At 35.7% G+C, this 11,315-nt stretch overlaps 1 pseudogene; it reads right to left on the bottom strand.

Moving 5' to 3' along the window:
- Nucleotides 1-7,043: 7,043 nt before the first annotated feature.
- LOC149187235 (dirigent protein 22 pseudogene) lies at nucleotides 7,044-7,616 on the bottom strand (annotated as a pseudogene).
- Between the last annotated feature and the right edge of the window lie 3,699 nt (nucleotides 7,617-11,315).

Raw genomic sequence — 11,315 nt, 5'->3', positions numbered from 1 at the left:
TAGAGGTAGCGTGGTTTCGGATGTGTGGCATTACTGTTGTACATATATTGTATATGTTGTACATGTTGTATCTATGACGTGTACACATGTAATGTAGTGTATACATAGTGTGTGTACATGTTGTTTATGCAGTGTTATCTACATGGTACAGATAGTGTTGTATGAATGTGGCATATGCAAGACTGGGTATAGATGGTGCTATGTACATGTTGTATATGCGATATTGTGTACACATTGTATCGTGTGCATGATGGATATGAGCTGGTGTGCATATGGTACTATGTGCATGTTGTATATGTAGTGTTGTGTACATATGATGATATGTATGTGTTGGATATGCAATGCTATGTAAAAGTGGTGTTGTGTACATGTGGTACATTGTTACTATGTACATATGGTGTGGTGTGCATGATTATACAAGTGGTGTCATGTGCTTGTGGTGTTGTGTACATATTGTACAAGTGGTGTTGTGTGAATGTGGTTCTATGTACATGTCGTGCATGTGGAGATGTGTACATGTGGTGTCATGTACATGTCGTGTGTGTGGTACTATGTACATGTGGTATTGTGTACGCATTGTATAGTGGTGTAGTGTACATGCGACATTGTGTACACGCTGTGCAGGTGGTGCCATGTACATGTGATGTTGTATACACGTTGTGCATGTGGTGCAGTGTACCGGTGGCACTGTGTACATGTTGTACTGATGGTACTTGTGTAAGTGTGGTATTGTGTGCATGTCATCCATGTTTTCTTATGGACATGTGGTATTATGTATGTGCATCATGTAGTCGTGATATTGCGGTGTGTGTAGTATGTACTCATTGTTTTGTTCGCTATGTAGGTACATGTAGTGCGTGATATTTCACATCGAGTATAGATGGATGCACTGTGTTGTACACTCGCTATAGGTGTATGAGTTGTACGTAAGGTGTAGGTGCATGTATTGCATGGCGTTGTGTGTCAGGTGTGGCTGTATGTGTGGTATGCACACTATGTGTCTATGAACATGATTGAGGAGAAGGCACTAGGTGTTTATCGGGTGTAGAAACTGAGTCGGAGTGCATATGGAATAAAGACGAATGTAGAAGCTAATGATTGATGAAAGGATAAGTATCAACATTTTATTTTAGTTTTATTATGCATGCGATTTATGACTATGGTATATGATGATTATATGTGATCTATGATTTTGGTTGATTTATGATTTTGTTCTATGATGGTTGTGTTTGAGCTAACCTGATGTGATATCTTTATATATGATGATTTGGTCGAATATGATAGTTTGACTTGTTGTGAGAGGAAGCAAAGATGATTGCAAATATACCTTATTAACAAGCTACCAATGAGGTATGATGTGAATTTATTTCAATTTATTTGAAATCCAATGGAAGTTATGTGCTCGGTACAAGAATGCATGAAATGATCAGTTAGGTGTTTGAAATCAACTGCGAGAATTGGCAGCAACAACGAAAGAAATTGGAGCATGCAACAACATGTTAGTAAAGCATTCAGCAGAATGACCATTGTGGGACACTAGTACCCAATAGTGTCCATTGATTTCCATGAGCATGCTATGACTGATATGATGGTTTTAAGGCAGGGATATGCCTTGGTTGTTGTATCTTCCGATGCAAGGAATCCTTGCCAAGGGATGGACTGCCCAAGATGGGGGTTCCAGTGGAACTTTGAAGGTGAGCGACTGCACGGAAGGGGTGACCAGATTCCTGAGGGACTGTGTAGCAGAGAAGGGAAGGTCACAGATGGATTCGTTATTGCCATTAGCATTGCCATATGGAATCAAATGCACATTGGGAGTGCGCCCTGGAATAATGAGCTAGTAACTATTCGCTGAGAGGACAATCGGCGCAGGATTATCGCGCTGGACATTGGATGTAGATTTGACTTTCTAGTGGATTATGGACTTCCTCCGAAGGAGATGGATCCCAGTATTACATTGAGGGTGGAGGTGTGAGCCTCTAGATTCCCTTGTTGCAGATGTAGGCATCATATTATGTTATTTTATGGTTGAGAAAATGTGCATATGTGTATATGTATATGTGGTTATTATAAATACCATAATGAGCTATGTTATAAAGCTCCATTATGTAGTATGTTGTCATGTTGTCATGAGGTTTTTATTTTGAGCAGGTCTTTCATTGTAAATACTACAATGAGTTGTTTTATAAAGCTCCATGGGTAATATGTTTTTTTCTCAGTAGTCTTGTTGGGTATAGCTGTGATTGAACACCGAGGATTGTATTCCCCCAAGGGGGAGGGTTCTATAGCATCCCTGGTGAAAATTCCATGTAAAATATATAACTACCACAGATGATGGGACATGTATTCCAAGATGAATGGTGGGTAGGACATCCTAGTTGGTGTCCATTTGGTTGTTTATGGATAAGGAAATTGGAAAAGCAAATGGCTATGACTATGAAAAGGCATGGAGCATTAATTGTCATTTTATTTATGAAAATAATGGAAATTAGGAGAAAAGGAAGGTGAAAGGTTACAGGTTGTATGTGAGGAGGAAATTGAAGGAAAATAATGGAAAATGAAGAAAATAGAGGCCTCATTAATAAAAGGGCTTTTGAGGATCAGTGAGCAAGCTTCGTCAGGGAAGACTTGGTCAGTTAAGTTTTGGAGCTCTCTCATTATTCTCTCTCTCTCTCTCATACTCTTGGATACTTAGAGTTTTCTTAGAGCACTCTTGGAGGGCATGGCACACTTGGATTCTTGGAGCAAGAAGGAAAAGGAAGAGAAGGAAATTGCATGAATGCATTGTCATTAGTAGCTACATCAAATTTTCTTGTAGGTATCAAGTTGCGTGTATGATTTCTTCACTAGTTTTGGCATGCATGGCACATACATGTGGTTTCTTGGTTATGATTTGTCATAGACATGGGGGATGGCCGGGATTGACAGTGGATTACCTAGCCTTTCCATTTCCTAGATAGCGATGGTGATTGTGGGTTTACTTCCATTGCTTTGTTTTGGTTAGTTCTCATGTTTCCTTAGTTTGGGTTAAGTTACTAGTTCTGGAAGCCCTGGTTGAAAAAATGCTCTTGAAGCCCATTAACAACTTGGGTTGAGTTACTAGTCCTGGAAGCCCTAGTTGGACAAACGATGTGGAAGCCCTTGGTGGGTTGAGTTACTAGTCGTGGAAGCCTTGGTTAGAAAAATGCTATGAAAGCCATGTATAAGTTGTGGGTTGAGTTAAGGGTTTTGGAAACCTTGGTTGGACAAACGCTCTGGAAGCCCTCGAAGGCTTAGATGGAGACCAATCTGTTGATGGTTTTGGTGATGTCCGACTGTGAGGTGGAATCACTGTTTGATGGGTTGAGGTGGATGGCCTCTAGAAGCCCTGGATGAGTTTTGATTGATGTGTTCTATGAGATCCCACATTTATGCTTGGAATATGACACGGGGGTGAATGGTTAAAGAGAGATTTTGCTCAACCATTCTACGGCCGGGTGGAACATGGTAGTCCCATCTCTAGTTGCTTCATTTCATTCATTAATGAGAAATCCATTCCCTTGCTTTTCATGTGTAAAGGTATTGATGTATTTATGAATTTGATGGCTAATATCTTTATTGTATTTCTATTCCTATTATGTTGGTTATATGCACATTTCATGAAAACAACTATGTATGGTTCTCATCTTGTTTCTACTTGTATATGAATGGATAATGTGTTTATGAGTTAATGGATAATAATGCAGCAAATGGCATGAGGGAACAATGATTCATAGTGATCCTCAAATAAGTATGAGATCCTCACACTTAATTCTGTTATTTACACCTGTAGGTTACATGTTTATGATATGTTTGACGAAATTCTTGTCATGGCTAGTAGGGGTCTAGTTATGATCTTGTTCATCTTATTGTTTTTGCATCCTTGTTTCCTTGCATCCTTACTAATTCTAAGTGATCATTCCATTCTGGGCAGTGTCTCGGGCTCTGGGTTAAAAAAGGTGGCTCAAATCGTAGAATGCTAGCAAAATAGAGCATTAGTTTGAGACTCACTCACTTCAATACTGTCAGGGAACCGTTATAAAGCACCTGGGCAGTGTCTGGGGAGCATTAGTCGTGATACAAACTCGCTTGGGAAATGTCTGGGAAGCATTATAAAGCACCTTGACAGTGTCTAGGGAGCGTTACCCTGCCCTAAGTCTCTAAAACAGTAGTAAGACTGAGGGATAGGCAGTCTGAGTCGTTGACTTGTATCATGAAGGTTATTTGGATAATGTTGGATGAATGTATGTGATGTTCTGTCGATTCCATTTCCTTAAAGATACCAAAGAGGTTGAATCTTATCATAGTGGCCTCTCGTCACATGTTTACCCTAGCTGGTTGGTTGCTTGGGTAGATGTGGGACGAGGGTGTTACAGAGGAGACACAAATTTCTCTGGTAAGTGCCATACTATCAAGCTATCCATGGGATAATATGTATTGAATAGTCTAATGCTTTCCATTCCAATGGGTGGTGTTGATGTTGTACTAGAAGCCCAATGGTTACAATCTTTAGGGACAATAGATTTAAATTTTCAAGAACTTTGCTTGAAATTTTTGGGGGAAGGAAAGGAATTTGAATTAAGGGGTATCACAAGGCAACTAGGAAAGATCATCATCTTTAATGGCATGCCAAGGCTTCTAATGAAAGAACAATGGGGCATAATAAGTTCACTATAGGTTCAAATAGCGAAATCATCTATCTCTCTGGATCTTCAAAAGGTCTTGGATAATCATTTTAAGGATCAAGCAGTGGAAGATCGCATTGAGCATCAAAAACAAGTTCTCCAACTCTTAAAGGATAACCTCACTTTGGCACATAATTGAATGAAACAACAAGCAAGTCAATATTGCAAGAGAATAAATTTTGATATAAGCAACTGGGTATTTTTATGGCTACAACCATACAAACAAATGTCCCTCAAGAAAGCTAAGAAAGATAATAAATTATCACTGAAATACTATGGTCCTTACAATGTGTTGTGAAAGATTGACACTATGGCATACAAATAGGAGCTTCTTGCATCTTCCTGAGTGTACCTAGTTCTCCATGTTTCATGCTGAATGGAGGTTATAGGTGACAAGCTCCCAGTTCAAACAATATTATCGGAACTTGATGAGGAAGGAAAAATCATATTGGAACATGAAGCAGTCATGGAATCAAGCACCCGATAGCTACAAAATTGATCAATTTTAGAGTATCTCATCAACTGAAAGAACTTACCTATGGAAGAGTCCACTTGGGAGGATGATAATTTTATACAAAAGCATCCAAAACTACTCAAGCATTGAGGACAACACTTTTTTGGAGGAGAGGGGCATGTCAGGTACCTATATTGCTAGCGTACCCCTTATTGTTATTAGTGAAACTGCCTTATTATATTGTTGTGCCCATGTAGTCCCTGTGTTGTTATTATTGTGCCTCATAAAAGCCCACTATTGTTATTGTTGTGCCCCTACAATTGTTATGTAGGCTCTAATTATATTGGGACCCATTAGACTCCTATATATAAAAATGAGGCCTTGTCCTTTGTATCATCCAAGAATTGTTCATTTGTGTAATGTAAAGAAGGTTGCCCCCTCAAAGAGCCTTATTTTGAATTGGTTGATCTATCTTTGCTATCTATTATTATAATATATCAAAATTAAATTTCACGGCAAAATATAATATGTCATCTTATCAAATAAAATTCACTTTATAATTTTAAAGATAAAACTTTCAATCTCAAAATTTCCCAACATTATATTTAGAAACACTAATAAGCTATCTAGTACATTTCAACATTAAAAAACAAGTTACTTATTTTGACCAATTTATCTAAATACTTATATAAAAGGATTTTCACTATCCTAAAATTATGATAAAACTAATAAAATCCCAAAATATATATATAAAATAAAAATATTTCTCTATAAAATTTTAACTTGGTCATATTAAATAATAATAATATTTATATATACATTTTTTATTTTTCATTTACATTGAAATTTTATATTATACACATAAAGCTTATCTCCTTGAAAATAAATTTTCTTCTTGTTCCTCTTAGCCATCACCCTCAAGCTTAAGAATATGATAAGATTTATTTAATTTCTTTTTATCATAGTTAATTCTTATCTTATGATCTTAGTTGTGAATTTTAAATATAAATATATTAATGTATTATCAACCGTAATTAAGATTATATTTATTTATATATAAAAAATTACAGTTACATTCTTTTTTATATTTACTTGTAAAAGGATTAAATATCTCAATTGTCTATTCTACTATGTATAATAATAGTTAAAAATATTATAAATAAAGAATAATAACAAATATTATTTTAATGTAAATCAAATAAACATCTTTGAATAAATTAACGTCTGAGTATAGCCACTATAGAGTTAGTTATATCTTGCACCAGCCATATCACAATAAATACTTTAATAGGGCACTTTATAACCATAATCTACACCGAAAACAATGATATCAAAATAAAGTTTATATAATTTATTTTATGACTAATAGTATAAAATGATGAAATGCCATCTAATATCACCAGTTTCTCCTATATGAGAATGAAAGTGCTCTGACAAAAAACATTTTCTGCGTTACAATTTCTGGAATCCCAACCGCACCGAGAAGAGCTCAGGGGTGATCCCGAAATGAAGGATATCTCGGATTTTTAAAGGACAGCCATAAAACAATCAAGTCAATCTTTACATTCCATGAGCACTTTTCAAGGGTTTTGAATGTTTTATTCTAGTATGGAAAATAATAAAAAGAAACCCTCAACCCTCTACGGCCGTTCTTAATTATATAAATGCCCACTGGGTATAAAGATAAAATTATATCCGGGGACGAGTAATGGAGCACTGTGACATTGTATTCAACGACTGCATTGCCGGACTTTAGATCGAAGGAAATGAGTTCGTGCGAGTGCGTAGCCTTGACCCAATCGAAACAATCCGCTCCCTCCAACTATGGGCATTTCTCTCACTTTAATTATATAAATAACCAATGCCCACTGGGTATAATGATAAAATTATATCCTAGGCGGGGAGGAGTAATGGAGCACTGTGACGTTGTATTCAACGACTGCATTGCCGGACTTTAGATCGAACGAATGAGTGCGTGCGAGTGCGTAGCCTTGACCCAATCGAAACAATCCGTTCCCTCCTATGATGGGCATTTCCCTCACTTCATCGAAAACCGCGTTCTTCCCCACTATTGAAAGCGTGCTGCCGTTGTACTTGCCACTCTCGAAAACGAGCGTTGTTACCATAAGTAGCTAGACTTTCTCTTGGCACGATGAAATGTGGATGCCCTGCGCTCTGCCAACCATTTTGGAGGTCGCTTCCGGCCCTTCGGTAAGCCAGTCGTCCATAACCCTAACCATGCCGAACTAAGTAAAGGATGAGTTGGTTGCGGGAGCAGACGCCACGTCCACGGCCGTCACATTTGTACCCACCAGTAAGTCGTGGAAATAGAAATGCAGGTGACTTACCTTCAACAGCCCTAATTTCGGTATTGCCTCTACCTCGACTATGTTAAGGTAAGCCAACAACAGTACGGTGGTCACTGTAATAGTTGCTGCCGAATAACCCATGTTCGCCATCTCTCCAAAATAAAGTGCCACAACGCCGAGGAGGAGAGAAGAAATGTGTATGGTGATGAAAGGGTAGCCCCAATTTTACAATGCAGATACCCGTAGTGAACATGCTTATTTTGGGGGCCACTGCTGGATTTTCACTGGTATTTTGTCTTGGGTTGCCACAACCTTCTAGAATTTTTGTACTTTTACTGTTGTTTTGTCTTGGGTCGACACGACCTTCTAGCATTTTTGTGGTGGGCATGGAATTTCTGGGTTTAGGGCAACATTTTCTGTCCTATAACGTGAACCAATGGACTTTTCCATCGCATGGTAGAATAAATGGCAGAGTTCAATTCGTTTTTCCCATCAAAGAAAGATCGCCGACGAAGCACCTTTGGAGTGTCACATCTTCCATGGTTGTTGGATACAGATAGCTAAATTAAATACAAATGTGTAACGGGTCTCTTAAGCTACCTCGTCGTTTCAGGGAACATGAACTTTGGTAAATCGTTGACTCAAAAGCTTTGCCTTTTTGTCAGAGAGAAAGGCGTTCAGGAGGTCATTTGAAAGAGTTACTCCAATGCCAGAGTGTTTGACATTTGACACGGCAACTCAATACGTAGTGGAATTGTTTAATTATTATTTGTAAACTTATAGATCGTGTGATTAAGAAATAGGGGAGTTTTTTCACAGTTAAAAACATGAGAATTGTCAATTCATTTGCTAACTTAATATATTTTGTGATAAGAAATATGAGTAAGACCCTTTCCACTAAAGAGCGTATTCTCAATTCGAGGTAATATATTGTCCATGTCACATGCTCCAACTATATTATTTTATCAAGGTGTTGAAGGATCTTTTGCTTAGCTTCGTTGCATTCAAGGAGAAATTTGTCAAAAAAATCTTAGTTTTCCAATATAGGTTCAGGTATTGGTTTTGTTGGCATAGTGTCACTGTTGTTTAGCACCAAGCTTTCCTCTAAATCTAGGATCCTTGAGTCTGATTTATCTTTTTGATCAATTACCACCTCGTCATCAGCAATGTGAATTTATTCATTTATCTTGGGTGCAGTTCACATGCAATAAAGGAGAGTAGAGGAATGGGCATGTTCCTAAGACCAAAAGCCTCCATTGTGCCATGAATGTTGGTGCATGAACGAGAGCAAGTTATCTGTCGAGGAATGATATAAGGAACAAAGGAGACTAAGAGAAACAAATGAAAAGGAATAGTAATGGCTCAAAGGAATGAATATTAACAAAGAACCATGGTTGAGGAAATAGAGCATATCGCTTGAAAACCATGCAGGCTAAAGGGGAGGTCACACACTGGTGCTGGAGTTGGCAGAGGGTGGTGAGATACTAACAAAAAAAGTGGGAAGTGGGAAGCGAATTTAAGTAGGAAAGAAGAAAGAGGAAATAGAAATCAACTATCTCAGATAGGAATCAGTAGAGATCCCTTCCAAGGCTAACAACATTCTAATGAAACCAACTTAAAATAAACGTTGAAAACTGAAACTTCAAACTCGGAATTACAACCAATGACCTTCTTCAATGTAGATAGAATGAAAATTATTATATACATGTAGACGTGGCTAACAGAATGAAGGGAGTTTGAACTGCCTATAGAGTGTGCGTGCTCACAATGATTCCTATCAATCATTGAAGTGGAAAAAGGCCTATTAGAGAAACCCAAGGAAGCGGGAATGGTTGGGGGGCATGGAAAGGGGTCTTGGTCCTTAATTATGTTTTCCATTACACCAAAACTTTCAAAGATTAGTAATCTTCCAAAAAATTACCATCATCTTGAGTGGGTAATTAGTCCCATGTTCCTAGGGTAGAAGTTAGTCAACTTGTCAATTCCCATAGGTGCAATAGTTAGTCCAACATTCACCCTCCAATGTAACTTGACAGAATTGAACTTCGGTTAAGGCTCTCATACCATGTTGAGGTTTATCATGACACGAAGACTGACAAGCATTAGTAAAGTTCCAAACTCTTACAATTACCTTAAGTTGGAAGTTAGTCCCATGTTCCTAGGATGGTGGCCAGTCCATGTGATCGACTCATAAAGGTGTGGTAGGTATTTCATCAGTCCTTCCTCCAAACGAAAAGAAGATGTAATCCTTAAACCTGGAGATAGAACCGAAATCAAAATGCAAAGAACTACAATGACACAAGATGATATCAAGAAAAAAATTAACAACATATAGTAGCCATATATTGCATAAGAGAATTTCCACTTTGAGATATGAGATCCCTCGTAGGACAATTAACCAAAACCTTCACACTAAGGTTGAAATGAGAGCATCCTTGGATGGGGTTTCCTCATCCCCCACTCTCTTTAACTTGCCCATCATGCCATAAGGAATATTTTAAAAATGGTTCTAAGATAAAGATTATCGCATAATTTAATTAATAATTATTATTATTATTATTGAAATTTTGTTAAAAACTATAGTTTTCTTTGGTTAATAAAAATTGCTTATTATATTTTTTCCCTTTAAAGTTTTTATTCATTTTATATTGATTTGAATAGTTTTAAGTTTGTTCATCTATTTATAATGTAAATTAAAATTTAAACAAATTCAACCTTTTTTTTATTCTTTTAATTCATAAAAAAAATTATTAGAAATTATAATTCCATTTAATTTATAATTTATAAAACTTTAACTATAATAATTTTTTTTTTTTATTTTCTTTTTAACTCAAATACTCCCAATGAATGAGGATGGAAAATTAATTCATAAAAACATATCATTAAAAAATAATTATATTCACTTTTTAGCTCATATCCCTAATGAATTTAATTATAAAAATATCTTGTTTAGAATAATGTAGAAATGGAAGAGTCAAGCAACCTGACAGGTTTGTTGAATTGTCTTCTTAAGTGTAAGGATATGTTATAGATTTATGTGAGTTTTGATGTGTTCTAGAAGTCATTTTTTTCCAATGTGAGTGAGTTGTAGCTAAGTAAGAGTATCTATGTTCCACGTTGTTATGTTCATCAAGTCTAGTGATCCATTGTTATATAATTCTAATGTATTTTGGGTTAGTAGGTTTAGCCTTGAATTAATGAAAATGTTTGTGTTTTTTATTTATTTTTAATTAAATTTGAAGTATGAAATATATAAGTTTAATTTTTTTATAAATAGCTTAGGGATATAAACTAGTTAGTAACCACGTATATTGTTAAGGAATTCTTTATTTAAATGTTTCTAGTTGGATTTACTCATATCCACTATAGGGGTAGTTGTGGAAACTTGATCGTTATAATGGAAATGTCATAACAAACTGTCTTACCCACCAATTCTTCTACATAAATAAAAAAATAAAAATAAAAAGAATTTACATACATATTGTGTTTATTTTAAAATGGGCTTCCAAAATTTTAATTTAATTATCAATAATTATTAAGTACATATAAAGTTTTAACCTCCAATAAATATTTTGGAATCTTCTTAATAGCCTTCACAAATATTCACAAATCAACAATTGAGATTTATTTCAAAAATAATTATGCCTACCCTTTTAATTAAATTAAATAATAATAAAAAATGTCATATAAAATAAAATATAATTTTATGACAAGTAGTATTGATAATCCATAATATTATATATATATATATATTCTTTTAATAATAATAATATCATTATCATTTTATTTATGAATTTTTAATTTTAATAATAAATACTTTGATGTTTGATATTTATAGAGCATAGGTTT

Source organism: Pinus tabuliformis, chromosome 3_1 (assembly GCF_031772625.1).
Source record: "Pinus tabuliformis cultivar Carrire ecotype Pingquan chromosome 3_1, CPIR1, whole genome shotgun sequence".
NCBI classification, from domain to species: domain Eukaryota; kingdom Viridiplantae; phylum Streptophyta; class Pinopsida; order Pinales; family Pinaceae; genus Pinus; species Pinus tabuliformis.
Note: the sequence above shows the minus strand (reverse complement) of the source record. Positions and strands in the feature narration are given on the sequence as shown.